The sequence below is a fragment of the Pteropus vampyrus genome, unplaced genomic scaffold (genome assembly GCF_000151845.1).
Source record: "Pteropus vampyrus isolate Shadow unplaced genomic scaffold, Pvam_2.0 Scaffold18, whole genome shotgun sequence".
Lineage (NCBI taxonomy): Eukaryota > Metazoa > Chordata > Mammalia > Chiroptera > Pteropodidae > Pteropus > Pteropus vampyrus.
The window spans coordinates 828,323-841,512 of record NW_011888799.1 but is presented as its reverse complement, the minus strand read 5'-3'; the positions used below and the strand labels follow the sequence as shown (position 1 = coordinate 841,512).

Below are 13,190 nucleotides of genomic sequence, written 5' to 3'. Positions count from 1 at the left end.
ATCAGGCCTAATTACCACTTTCTCTCTTGATTGTTGTGCTGAGTTTTGGAACTGCAGAGTTCTTTTCTCAGTTTGGTCCTGCCTTCCCTCATCCTCCCTTCTATTATTTAGCATACTCATCCAAATTCTCAGATTTCGCTTTTATAATTAGCAAATAGGTGAAAAGGGCAGGACTGCGCCTTTAAGATATCAGTGCTCTCTGCCCACTTAGTAAACTTGAATTCCTTTCACAACTGTGGGAAGACTTTGCCGCGTACAGGATATTCTGAATACCACAGGAGCTTTAAGAGATTTATTACTAGGTTAAAGAGTAAAACAAAGGCTATGAGACAATATCCTCATTCCCCAGAGGTGTTTTCCTACCTTCTCTCTTACCACACACCCACCGACACAGAATCTTTTATAAAATGTTGAGACCAGAAGGAAAAGAATGTAAATTAGACTTTTGAAAACTTTTTCCCAATCCTTTCACTTGGCGAGATGCATTTTGATGCCTTAATTTCTTTAACTGAATTAGCAATCACAGGCAAAGAACTGAAAAAACGAGTGATCAGATAATCCCACTTACCTCTATTCTAAACCATCCAGGTAAATGATAATTTGGTTTCCTTTAAAGTTCTTTTCAAATGTACTATTGTATTCATTTACTGAGTGCCTGTACATGCCAGGCACAGTGTTGGTACTCGAGATTCCAAGACATAGAATACAACTCTTGCCCTCGAGGAGAATGAACTGAGCCTTAATGGACTAGAAACACATGAAGGGAACCAAGAAGGTTGAGAGGGTCCAGATGTGAAGGTTTTTCAAAAATATAATCTAAGTGGAACAAAATTGGCCTTGAGCTGATAATTGTTAAAGCTGAGTATTGAAACATAATTGCTCATTATTACTATTTCATTTTTTATACATTTGAAATTTTCCATAATAAAAAGTTAAAGGAAAGAAAATGTAATTTGGGAACCATGATCTGTGGAACCATGGGAGGAAGCTGGCTAAAATGCAGATTCTCTGGCCCTACTCCACTCTGCGTTTCTTGATTGGTTTCAGTATTTTAAACAAGTTCCTCACGCAAATCTGATGCCTATTGAAACTCGAGTTCCTTGGCAGGGGTGACAGGATGTGCCAAGACTGGAGGCGGAAGAGAGAAAGAAAACCATTTATCAGAGAGGAAAAATTTCATTGGAAACCACTTAATGAGATTGGCCAATTTCAGAACTGGAAAGAGGACTAGAGATCCTGAGTCCAGGCCAGGGCATCTCAAATTTGAATGTGCACAGGAATTACCTGGGGATCCTCTTCTAACACAGTAGGTTGGGACGGGCCCTGAAATTTTGCATTTCTAGCTAGCTCCCCGGTGAAGGCTTGCTGCCAGTCTGGGGATCACACTTCGATTAATATTTTACAGATAAGGAAACTGAGGCTCAGAGAGAATAATACTTGCTCCAAGATGCAGACATTAAGCACAACACTTTGTGGGGCTGTTGTCTAAGGATGCTGAGCCCATGGAGGAGCCTGTCACCTGTTGGGTACTGGGAGCAGGCTGCACTTACATAAGGATTGCAAACGTGGGCCAGTCTTGAAGCTGAGCTACAGTACAGATTTCTCCTCAGCACCATACAGATGCTCTGAGGAGCTGCCATGTGGCTGTTTTGCCACAGTTATTTCTTATCACCATTACTGCATCTTTCAGGTCAGGCTTCTTGAATTCTTCTTGGAATTCCACAAGACTTCTTGGGCAATAGTTAGACCTACTGAATGCACGACTCAGTGCACTAACTAACATCTGCCCAGACTTTAGTAGATTTTTGGTCCAATACTAGTGCATTAAGCAAGTTAGCTAACTGTCTTGAGGTGCAAAAACAATATGGATTAATAATCTACTAAATATACTCCTTAATGTCAGGACTGAGGAGTACTCCTTTATACAGGAAATCCTGTTTCACACAGTGACTAGTAAACTCAGGGAACTGGTTATCCCAGAGCTGGTACAGATTCAAAACAGCTCTCATACCTTCCCTGAAGGACAGATAAGATAGTTTACCATCCTTAATGAAAGGGAATGCTTAGGGGTACCCTAATCTTTGAGGTTGGGGTCAGAGAAACTGTCCTTGTCCCTGGTTTCCCTGTCAGTGACAGAACTCAGAACAGGGTGATTAAAGAACTGCATGTTTTGTGATCATTAATTTCCAGGTAGTAAAGAATTATAATAGGATATTTTGACTCAAGAAATTTATTTTAAGAATGTACCAAAACACTCCCTTCACAGACACACAGACACACAAATATACCCCCATTGTCTGCCTGTACCCTCAAATAAGCATCTTTTTCTCTGGCCTCGAAACAATTTCTGATGGAGAGAAATGTCTCTGGATTAGAACGGCCTATGATCTTTCCCAAAGACATGAGCGGGTCTCTTTGAAACATCACATGTTACATTTATATCTTTTCTCTCTGATCCAACAACACATTTTCCCTGAGCCCTCTTACCTAGAAATGCTAAAGAGGGCACAGACGAATGGTAGACAGAATCTCCTAGATGTTCCAGTCCCAATCAGGGTGAAGTTTGAAAGCATGGCTCAGGATCAGAGTCCAGGGAAAAGTTAATTTTTGGTTCTAGGCATGTGGACTTAGGCTTTTGTGCCGATGAGGAGCAAGGACTCGGAATGAGTAAACTCTTTTGGCAGAGGGGGGCCCTGCAGCCTCTGGCCATTAGTAATCTGCTTTGTGAATGGAGTTAAAGGGGGAGGGGGATGCACATACTTGGAATTCCTTTATCTGGGTGGGCTCCTTCTCTTCAGATTTTTCAGGATGTGGGAAATGGAAGATGAAAGAAGCTGCATTTCCAGCCTATCGGGTTACAGTGTATAAAATGGAGAGGGAATGAAGGGGGAGGGATGGAGAGGGGGACGGGTGAAGGCCTCTCCGAGAGCGGCCAGGGAAACCTAGTTTGGGAACTGGCTGAGGAGAATGAGAAAGAAAGAGTGCTGTGGCAGGCTGATCACGTTTCACATCACGTCAGAGCTGTGGAATTTCCTCTCTCTCCTGTGGGGGGAAGCCTGTGAAGATAAAGTTGGTTTAAGGTTAGTGGGAGATGAATAATAGCCCAAAGGCGACTGTTGGAGGGTGTTACTAAGTGACTGGTGTTTACAAGCAGAGATTTCATGGTGGGGAAGGGAGAGGGGAGTGGGGCCATCTTCAGTCTGAGTTGTTAACCAAATTCTGTGACCCGAGAATGGAGTCCATGTATGGATTTTATTTGTGTCTGACCCCTGTGGTATGCAGAGCCCTGAATTGCGGGCTGAGAAGAAAGGGAAAGGAATCCGGGAAGGTAATTAGAAAAGGCGGGAGACCCTCTTGTGTGGATGAGGGATTGGAGACCTTGCAGACACTATCCGAATTCTGCTTTGTGTCTCGGGTGTCCCCTGGGCGGTCCTGGCAGGCTCTGTTTATGTTCTGGTTAAGCCACGTGTTCAACAGGGCACAATTGCTGCTGTCCCTACTCTCTAAGGACCTTTCCCCCAAGAGATGCGTTTATTTCTAAGTCTACTTAAGCAAGTGTCTTTCCTTGTTGTCTGTTATGAGAAAGAGAACACTCCCCTCAGAACCTCCACCTTGAGTGTGAAACAGAAGTGTGAAACTTGTGTGAGGCAGGGTTAAGTGATTTCTAAGGCCAGGGGACACCTCTTTTTTTAAGGGAAGAATAAAAATAGTGGAAGACCAACAGGTCAAATCTGGACAGGAAAAAAAAATTTTGTTCTCTCAGAGCCAAACTTAAAAGATAAGGGATAGAAAAGCATATTTAGAGAACAGTGGTATTTATTAAACTCTGATACCAACCATAATCAGGCAATGTATTGTTCTAATGTTATGACAAGTAGAAAGTTATTAGATGGCATATAAATCACCGCATACTACAGATGACAAAAATATTGCTTGTTTTTGAAAAATTAGAATACAATAAAATACACTTGTCACGAACCATACCAAGCTTCCTTTAATCTTTTTTCTCCTGTTTCAGAAAGCTCTTTAGGATTTCGTAGTCTATGAGGGTCATCATTTTCAAACATCTATTAGTGCCACACTGTAGTTGCGTGAGAGGTTCAGTTAATAAAGGTTTCTGGTTGATAGATTGCCAGAGCACACAGACTTCTGCACTATCTTCTTTGAATTACTACTGAGCTATCATATGCCGCGTCTCTTTTTTATCATTTTACAAACCATACACTCACATTCTCCCTCTCCTTTCTCTCCTTTACAAATACCTTACCCCCAACAGTTTGCAAAAAAGAAATACTATAATATTTCCTCCTCTTTGTATTACCTGCTCTGGGCTACCTTTCCAATGAAAGCTGCATGTAGCCTTGAACCTTGCCAGACGCAACTGAGCTTCCCTAAACCATGCTGTTTGTCCTTGACACCCACAGTCATTTTCTAAGTGTGATTTTTTTTTTTGCAAGGTCTAATAAATTTGGGAGAGGTACTAATATTTGAACTGATCCTTCTGGATTTCTTACTGGTTTCCTAAGAGTAGGTAAGGATAACAACTCAAGTGATATTTCCTGTGTGCCCAAGTAAAATAAGCCAACAGCATGTTTTTCTATTCTTAGTTGAAATAAAAATTAATTTTTGAAAGTCCTATAGTCAGCTTAGTTCGTCATAACCTGCTGTTGACCTTAGTGGTGGAGGATCTAAGGATTCAAATGTTAAAATTAGAACTGACTTTGAGTGCTGGCCCTATACACCAGCTGGGCTCCTTATTTTTATTTAACTAACATTTATATAGCATTTACTATGTGCCAAGCACTGTTCTAAGCATTTTACAAATATTTGCTTGGCTAACCCTCATAGTAGTGTTATTATTACATAACACTATTATGAAATAATGTAATTATTATCCTCACCTTACAGATGAGGAATCTGAGACATGGAGCTGTGAAGTAATTTGCCAACCTACGAACAGGATTTTAGCTTGCCTCCCTAGTGTGTCCTCTATTAGGTGAGAGATGTTTTTACATCTACCACCTTGTAAACATGGACCAGTCACTCAGCAGTGCTGGGGCCATGTGAAAGGTGTGAAACCGTGGGCAGCAAGGAAGACAGAGCATTACACTGATACGACACACCAAAGAGCAAAGCCAGAGGAGAGGGAAGTTTCCCAGGCTGCTCCTTCCGTTCCAATCCCCATGTAGAGCAGCATAGCAGGTCTCCAATATCTTCTTATAATTCGATTCACAACCTCAGTCCTGTACCATTTCCGTTTCCTTGAACTGTATCTAGACATGATTCTGGTCCCCACCAGCTTCTGACCTCATTACTCATTCTGTTTACAGCTTGGCCTCACCCTTCAGACTGCCCTGATTTCCCAGATAGGAATTTGGCTGCCCTCATTGACTATGATTCAGATTTTCGCCCCAGACACATCGCACCAGGGCCTTCTGTGTACACAGCCCTCTGGTCAGATTGGTACCCTGGGACCCCCCTCCTCCTTCCCTCCTTGAAATCCCTTTCATGGGTAAAGCAGGCTCTATGAATATAATCTACTCTGGAGAGTTAGGGCAGAGCTATGGCAGACCTTGAATGAAATATGAGAGGGAAACCATTGAAGGTTTTGGAGCTGAGTGGGAGGAATAATGTGATGAAGGGGGCTTTTAATTTTTTTTTTTTTTTAACACCTACAGCACCTGGTATTCCTAGATGGTCTCCCATCCAAGTACTAACCGGGCCCGACCCTGCTTAGCTTCCGAGATCAGACGGGATCGAGCACGCTCAGAGTGGCATGGCTATAAACCGAAGGGGGCTTTTAAGATGAGACGGTTGTGCAGGATAGGTTAGAGGAAGGTAAGGCTTTGTGAATAAGGTACAGACAAGGAAGGGCAGAGATGAGATGCCCGTGGAAACAGGAATAAAGAAGCTTGTATGGGAGACAGAAGAAAAATCTCGCAACACTTGGTTGTTGCCTGGATTTGAAGGGCAAGAGGGTGTGCAGAGTCAGGCACTGTGATCATATAAGATTTCCTACTGGAAGCATCTGTGTTAGCCCACAGGAGAAAGTGGACGGCCTAGTGTAGTGCCTGGCAATTAGGTATAGGCTCAAGAATATGACATCTCTATGTCAAATCTCTAGATCTTGTCATTTAAATATTAATGCTCCTGAAAAGATAAAACCACTATCCTTGTATACCTTTGTCATAAGGGAAAGAGGGAAGACTGGTGAGGCGAGGCTGAGGAGAGGTAAACCCAAGGAATGAGGGTGTTTCCTACTATGACTCACCTGTTTGGGTGAGCATGGAGTGCGAGGAGGGAATGAGAGGAGCCCAAAAGAAAAGCCTCACTTTTATCCTTATCAGAGCTTTATCCTTATCATCTAGAACTTTCCTGTTCCAGAAGTGATGGATGGGCGGTACCAGGGAGGAAGGAGAGGCAGGGCTGATAGCAGACCGGATGTGAGGGGTGGCCTTCAGTCAATCACTGACTGAAGGAGTCTGTGTTTTGGGGGGCACTGAGGGTCTCAAAGAGGTAGACACACAGGCAGCACAGGGTGGGCAAGTGAGCAGCTCTGACCAGGCGGTGGCTGTTGCCATTTCTTTACATCTGAAGTAGAGAACTGATCTGTGGTTCTTTCCAATTCTAGAGACATCCACTGCTCTCTCATTACATAGCTATTTCAGCCTCCTCCTCCTCTTTGACGTCACTTCATTTTCCATCTACTGTCTCCTTACGATCACAGCAGTTAATCCTTTCTCTCTTACTCATGTAACTTTTTCTTTTATTGCTCTCTTCTCCCTGGAAACATAGGCCAGAATTGGAAACGGTCCCCTATAAAGGAAAAAACTCTATGAAACTAATTTTTAAAAAAATTTGTGTGTGTTCATTTTTGACCAGAGACATATTTTTTGTGTCTCATTTTTAACTCTGGATTATGAGTTGAAGGGGGCCAAGGGCTCTGTCAGACTTTGAGGTGTTTTATAATGAAAGCATCAGGCTTCCCTCCAGATCACAGTTTGATTGATGGAGATGATCGTCCCAGCAGCCACCATTTATTTTTCCAGGGCTAGGTGCTGTGTTAACTGATTTACATTCATTTTCACTGAATCCTTCCTCCTGATGACCCTGTCAGTTACATATGCCTATCACCATTGGACAGATGAAGAAATTAAGACTCAGGGGTTAAGTAACTTGTGCAGTTATCGCTGTGTTGGTTCCGAGTTGACAGGCATTGAGCACTTAGAACACGCCCGGCTCTGTACCAGGGCTTCACATTGAGTCCTCAGGAAAACATCACGAAGTAAGTATTCTTATCCTCACCTTCCAGGCCAGGAAGCAGTCTCAGAGAGGTTAAATAATGTCCAAATATCAGACACTACTAGAAAGCAGTGGAAGTAAGCTGTCACCTTAGGCAGTGAGACTGCTAGTCTTTGCTCTCTGACAGCTGGCTGCATTTAGTTATTAAAATACCAAAAGAAACTCTATGCAGTTTGTTTTTATCCCTGAAGAGATCCCAGGGAAGGACCCTTAAGACAGCATTATATCAAGGATTCAGTGTATGCCCTCACTGTCTACGGAAGACAGCGGTAGCAGGAGAAGGCTGGGAGGATGAGTCGGTTAATGTGCAAAGGGAAGGGCAGAAGCAGCTAAGTGGTGTTGGGACTGCCTCTGTGCGTGCCCTGGAAATGCAAACAGCTCTCGGCTTGGCTTCCAGGGCTGGCCCGGGGGGCTGGCACGAAGCCTGCTGGAAGGGAAGCCCCAGCTGAGGGAGCAGCCGCAGGACCCTGCAGCAGTGGCTTCCCCCTCTCTGACCTTTAGCTTGAGCTGATGAATTGGCAGCAACTGTGTGACATCAGGGAGACATTTTCTTCTTTGTGAGTTCAGAGCTTCCATTTAAAAATTCTTCAGTCACAAGACGAGGCTACAGAAGCCCAGGCACACTTGTGGCCGCAGCAGGTGATATGCACTTGCTCCAAGTCCTCCAGAAGTCTGTGTAATCCCAGGGATTCCGGGCGGCCTCAGGGATGGCCATGTAAGGTGCGATCACTGGCCTTATTTATCCCCGCAGTGCTGCCAGCTCTTAGGAGCCCTGCAGTGACGGGATCCCAAGGACTGGGCACACCAGGCAGGCGCCCAGGAGCCACGGCCTCCTCTGGCAGTTTTGCATAACCTCTCTCTTCTTGTCCTTGCCCCGGTGAAGACTCGTACTCGCTTAAAATTAAGTGAGCTCAAAGGTTACCCCAAAGTTGTTTTCGTGTGTGAGACCAGTGTGTGTGGGGATAGGGCAGGGTGAGGAATCTGATGTCTAAATCTGAGAATGGTAGAAGGAACTATCATTTTAATATGGCAAAGGTCAGACTTGAAGGGAACTTAGATCTCTAAATACTGTAAGCCCCTCATTTTACAGAGGAGGAAACTAGGTATAGAGAGAAGCGACTTGCCTGCCCAAGGCCTCACAGCACATCAGTGGCAGAGATAGGATGAGAATGATGACTTTGGGCACGTTTCTCTCTGGGTCTCTATTCCTTTACTGATAGAATGACACAGTGGGATTTAATGATATCCAAGACTTCCCTCCAGATCTTAAAATGTAAAATCATAACCGAGCGACTCCCTTAGGCTCCCTGGGGGATCCTAGTGGGTCTAGTGGAGCAGGGCCCTAAACAAGGCAGGATACATGGCTACAAAGGTGGGGGCTGTTAGGTGAATGCATAACTCCAGGACTTTGGGATAGATGACTTCATCACCTTCAATATCCACCCCTTCGCTTCAGTCCCTCCCTGTGCCCTTGCTTTTGGAGACCAACACTCAGAGCAGCCATCCTCCCCTGTTCTCTTCCTTCCAACCCATGGACATACAAGTTCTCTAATTTCTGCTTATTTACTGGACCACTATTTCTCTAGCTTATATACATCTGTAGCTTTCCACTATTTTTATTGAAGAATCACTGATTATGTGCAAGGTACCAGGTATTGTCAATGTAAGAAATATACAGACCTATAGAAAATTTTTATATGCGTTTATCTGAGACAAACTGATATATACTGGGGAGCAAGATCTCAAATGCTCCCGAGAAAAACAGATTTGCAGCATCTTTTATGCATTCGAAATTGAGGGAACATAAGGAAGATTACATGGAGGTGGGAGAAAACAAGGAGGGGATTGGATTACAGGATTGTTAAGATTATGTGCTCTCTTGAGGGTTAACACCCCGCTCGAAGAAGAGTATTACTTTTGGTATTTCAAAGGTGTGTTAACCTAGATGCACAAGAACAATGGACAGGGCTGGCTTAGAACATTTCACTAAAGAAATTATAGCCCTGGGGCACGACTACCCACCATGACCTGCCCTGTTAGGAGTTTAAAATCGGATCGCCCTGTGAGGTTACTTTCCATAGAATCCTCCACCCCAATTTCCCCACTTTTGTCCACAATACTTTACATTGTCACATTTAATCCCCCTACTTCCATCCTCTGACATAAATTATCCCCATAATGTAGATGAAGACACCAAGGCTCAGAGATTTACATACTTGTATATTCCATTGCTAATCAATGGTGAATCTCTAAAGTGACTCCAATCTGACCGGAGACCAGGCTTCATTTCTCTCTCGCATTACCTCCTGCTTGACCTCTCTGGCAGTGCCGAAGTTCTGGCTGTGGCCCATTAGTTTACTTGAATGTCACAGGTGCTGATGAGACTGAGGTCATTGGCTTTATTCCTGTGAGGACCCAATATCTTTGTCCTTTTCCAAGACCACAGACTTTGACCCCTTCTCTCACAACGAACACTTGATACTGGGGCTCAGTGTAGGGGAGAAGAACCAGAATCATTTGTATCTTTCATGACTACTAGACAAAAATTCAAAGTAATCAGTTATCATTTTGTTCCTCTGAACTTCTTAGGGGCTAAAGAGAATGTAAACCCACCAAGTTGTTATTATTAATAAACTAAGTTACACAGATCAATTTGCAGACATTTCTAGCAGTTTGGTCACTATCCTATAACTGAATTCTTTAACTCTGGTACTAAACTGTCCTTTTGGTCACCCTGAGTCATGCTCCTTGTGGCATCTCCAGCTGGTCAGCAGGTCACACAACGTAGGGTGGAGGCAGCAGCTGAAAATGCAATAATACCCTGTTAGATTCCAGGGATCCACTGAGAGTGGCGATTCTTCTCAAACAAGTGTGAGCAAGGGTCTGAGGATGGGATTTGGTGTGAAGCCATGCAGGTACCCCCAGAGACCAGCCACTCCTTTGTTCATTCTTTGTTCATTTCTTGCACAAACACTTACTGAGCACCCATATGGGTGCGTTAGATCTGAGACTGTGTTGGATGCTGGGAATTCCAAAACAAATACTCAAGAAGTTAATATTCTAACTCCGGAGGCCAACGTATAAGCAAGCCACTATTATATAATATGAGAAATGCTGTCCTAGAGCTGTGGGTCCTCAATGGAATGAGGAATTAGTTTTACTGGACTGGGGGCGAGGGCTGGTTGGGGGAGGCCTTACTGGGAAAGTGTCTTTTGAGCGGAATCTTGAGATAGGAGGAGAGGGGAGCCCATTTTAAACCCAGAGAGGTGCTGGAGCACAGGTACAAAGTCCTGAGTGAGCACAGCCTGATCAAGAAACTTGGAGTCTAGCATGTTCCACAGAGAGCTGGCTTGTCTTTTTATGCAAAGAACAACTTTTGCAGATATCAGTCACCATCGCCATTGTTATCAAAGCTAATATTTATAGAAAGTAATAGTGCCAGCCAGTCTGCTAAGTGCTTTGCTCACATCTCCTTTTTTTAATACAATAATCTGAAGATGTACGTATTATTAACACTATTTTATAGGCAAAGAAACTGAGGCTTAGAGAGAAGCTAAGATACTAGTCCAGGTTAGGTAGCGCCTACGCTCTTAATCCCTGCATTTTATGTTCCCAGTTTGTCTTTTCCCCGCCTTTATGGACTTTTTCTTTTGGAAGGGTGTGCTTTTTCTCATGTGTATGTTTGTGTGTGCACATCCAGGTCCCCTCCTGTCCATTGGAGAACTCTGGGATGTCAGCCATTTGGTTTTGGCCTTCTCTGTCTCCCATAGTGTTCCAACAAGTGATTCTGCATAAAGTGAAATGAGCCTGAAGTTCAGTTTTGTTTTTTTTTCCATGAGAAAATTAAACCCAAAGAAGAACAGAAACATACTCAGAAGAGTTTATAGTGCCACTGCTACTGCCAAAGGCATTTATTTGCCTTGAGACCATGGTAGCCAAGTTGGGGTTATTATTGGAAAGCGGTCTTTTAAATATATGTGTGTGGGGTGTGCAATGGGGGATGTTACAGAATGAAAGTTAATTAGGTTCAGATTTTGGAGAGCTTCAAATGCCATTTAGAGAGTTTGGACTTAATTTTATGGTGATATAAAGAAAAAGGGAAGGGAAAGGAGTGTTTACTCTGCCCAGGCACGATGCTAGCGTGTACCTTTTCACCTTTCTCTGGTGAGCAGTGAGGGTTTTTGAATAGGGCACAGGTGCATTCAGTTTAAGAAGATGAACCTGTGTTGGGTGCAGGGGGAATTGGAAGGGAAAGGGTTTAGAAGCAGAGTTTCCAGTTTGCAAGTTATGATAAAATTGTGGGGGGGGGGTGATGGGTGTGGATAACAAAAAGGGGACATTTTTATAAAGACACTAACACATGACATTTTTACATCTAAACTCTGGTTTATCAGTTTACTAAATTTGATTTTTGGATATTAGGTTTTTTACTGTGGACCCCACTTGTATGTTATAACATGTTCTCTTGCAAATATTTTCTTCGAGTCCAGGATGTCACTTGTTGCCTGTACCTGAATGAAACTCAGATATATACAAGCTTGTATCTGAGTCTAAACTTAGCCCCCTACTGACTTGGAGAAAAAGCTAAACTTGGCCCAATGCCTCCAACTCTCTTCAAGCTAGAGTCTAAAAAGTAGCTCTCTAACCGCCGCCTTTCCTCCCCCAACTAATGAACTATATCTAATAGCCTCTCTTTAGAGTCCTTTGAGAAAGAGATGGCGTTTGTTTTTGACCTCATTATCCATTTCAGCCTGTCCTTGATGAAAATAATCGCCCCGTAGGCAGGTACATTCCTCACATTCCTTTCTCCACTAGCTGTTAAGACATTGTTAACCCAGCGATCATGGGAAAATGCCACTGTCTGCCTCAGAGAGGCTAAGGGGAGTGGGCGCAAGATAACGAGAGGTGAAGAGGTCAGAGTGGAAGGTCCTTTCATCTTTTCAGGCTGTTTCCAATGCAGACAAAAGATTCTGTCCAGGGGTGCGAGGCCCACACGGCTTTATTTTATGGTCTGGCCCTGAAAGGGGGTTTGAAGGGCCGTGTCGTATCTGGATATTGTTTGGAAGGCGAATGGCTGGCTCCCGGGAAGTCCCCGACTCCTGGGGGAATGCTAAGTGGAAGGAAGGGCAAGCAGCCCCTGCTTCTGCGGAAGAGACCACCCAGCTACTCAAAGGGACAGTGTGAAGGGCTTGAATGGAATGAGCTGTCCTGCAGGATTTATCATTCAGACAGTGAGATTAGGGTGTGAGGCTGTTTAGAGGCTTCAGATCCGGGTAGCTCTAGTATTTGCAGCAGAAGAGAAAAAGGGAAAGGAGTGAGTGGAGGGGGAAAAGGGAGGCAGGGGTGGTATGGAGATGAATGGAGAGTTAAGGGCAGTTTGGAAACCTGTTTATGTTTGTGGAGTGGGGGAGGGGATCCAGATTTCCTCCCAGCTTGCCACTAACCTGCTTTGTGACTTTGAACAAGTCATTTCTCCCTTTTGTACAATGAAGTGATTGGAAGGATACCAGAAGTCACCTCAAGGGGCTGCCTTGGGGTAAGGGGAAGGTAGCCTTATGCTGCTCCACCTCCTTCCCCGTATACTTTTCCTCAGCTTGCTTCATCGATTGTGTTTTATTAGAAAAGCAACATAGCCACATTATCAATCATTGAAAGCCAAAAAATCTGCATCTCACCAAAATCCCCGACCCACTCCCCAACACTTTCATACAATAATAATTGCCTTTTATGTGGATTTCCCATGAATCTTCTTTAAAAATGTGTGTGTGTGTATATATTTTAATATCTCTGTAGTACACCTACGATTTTGCATCCCAGTTTTTTCTCCCCAGTAAATTCCTGGTGCTGGCTAGCTTCCATTTGCCCCTGCAGATTTTCTCACCAACTGC

General features: G+C 43.8%; 2 long non-coding RNA genes and 1 pseudogene across 2 annotated transcripts in view; 1 reads left to right on the top strand and 2 right to left on the bottom strand.

Moving 5' to 3' along the window:
• Nucleotides 1–278: 278 nt before the first annotated feature.
• LOC111736141 lies at nucleotides 279–2,622 on the bottom strand. The gene is made up of 2 exons (XR_002779087.1): nucleotides 2,488–2,622; nucleotides 279–1,128 (listed from the first exon to the last, which is right to left on the bottom strand). It is a non-coding gene; the product is annotated as an uncharacterized LOC111736141 (long non-coding RNA).
• A 289-nt stretch (nucleotides 2,623–2,911) lies between these two features.
• LOC111736142 overlaps nucleotides 2,912–13,190 on the top strand; it is a 30,219-nt gene continuing 19,940 nt past the window's right edge. Inside the window, exon 1 of the long non-coding RNA XR_002779088.1 lies at nucleotides 2,912–3,080. This is a non-coding gene — a long non-coding RNA (uncharacterized LOC111736142). The remainder of the gene's footprint in view (nucleotides 3,081–13,190) is intronic.
• LOC111736192 lies at nucleotides 5,670–5,788 on the bottom strand (annotated as a pseudogene).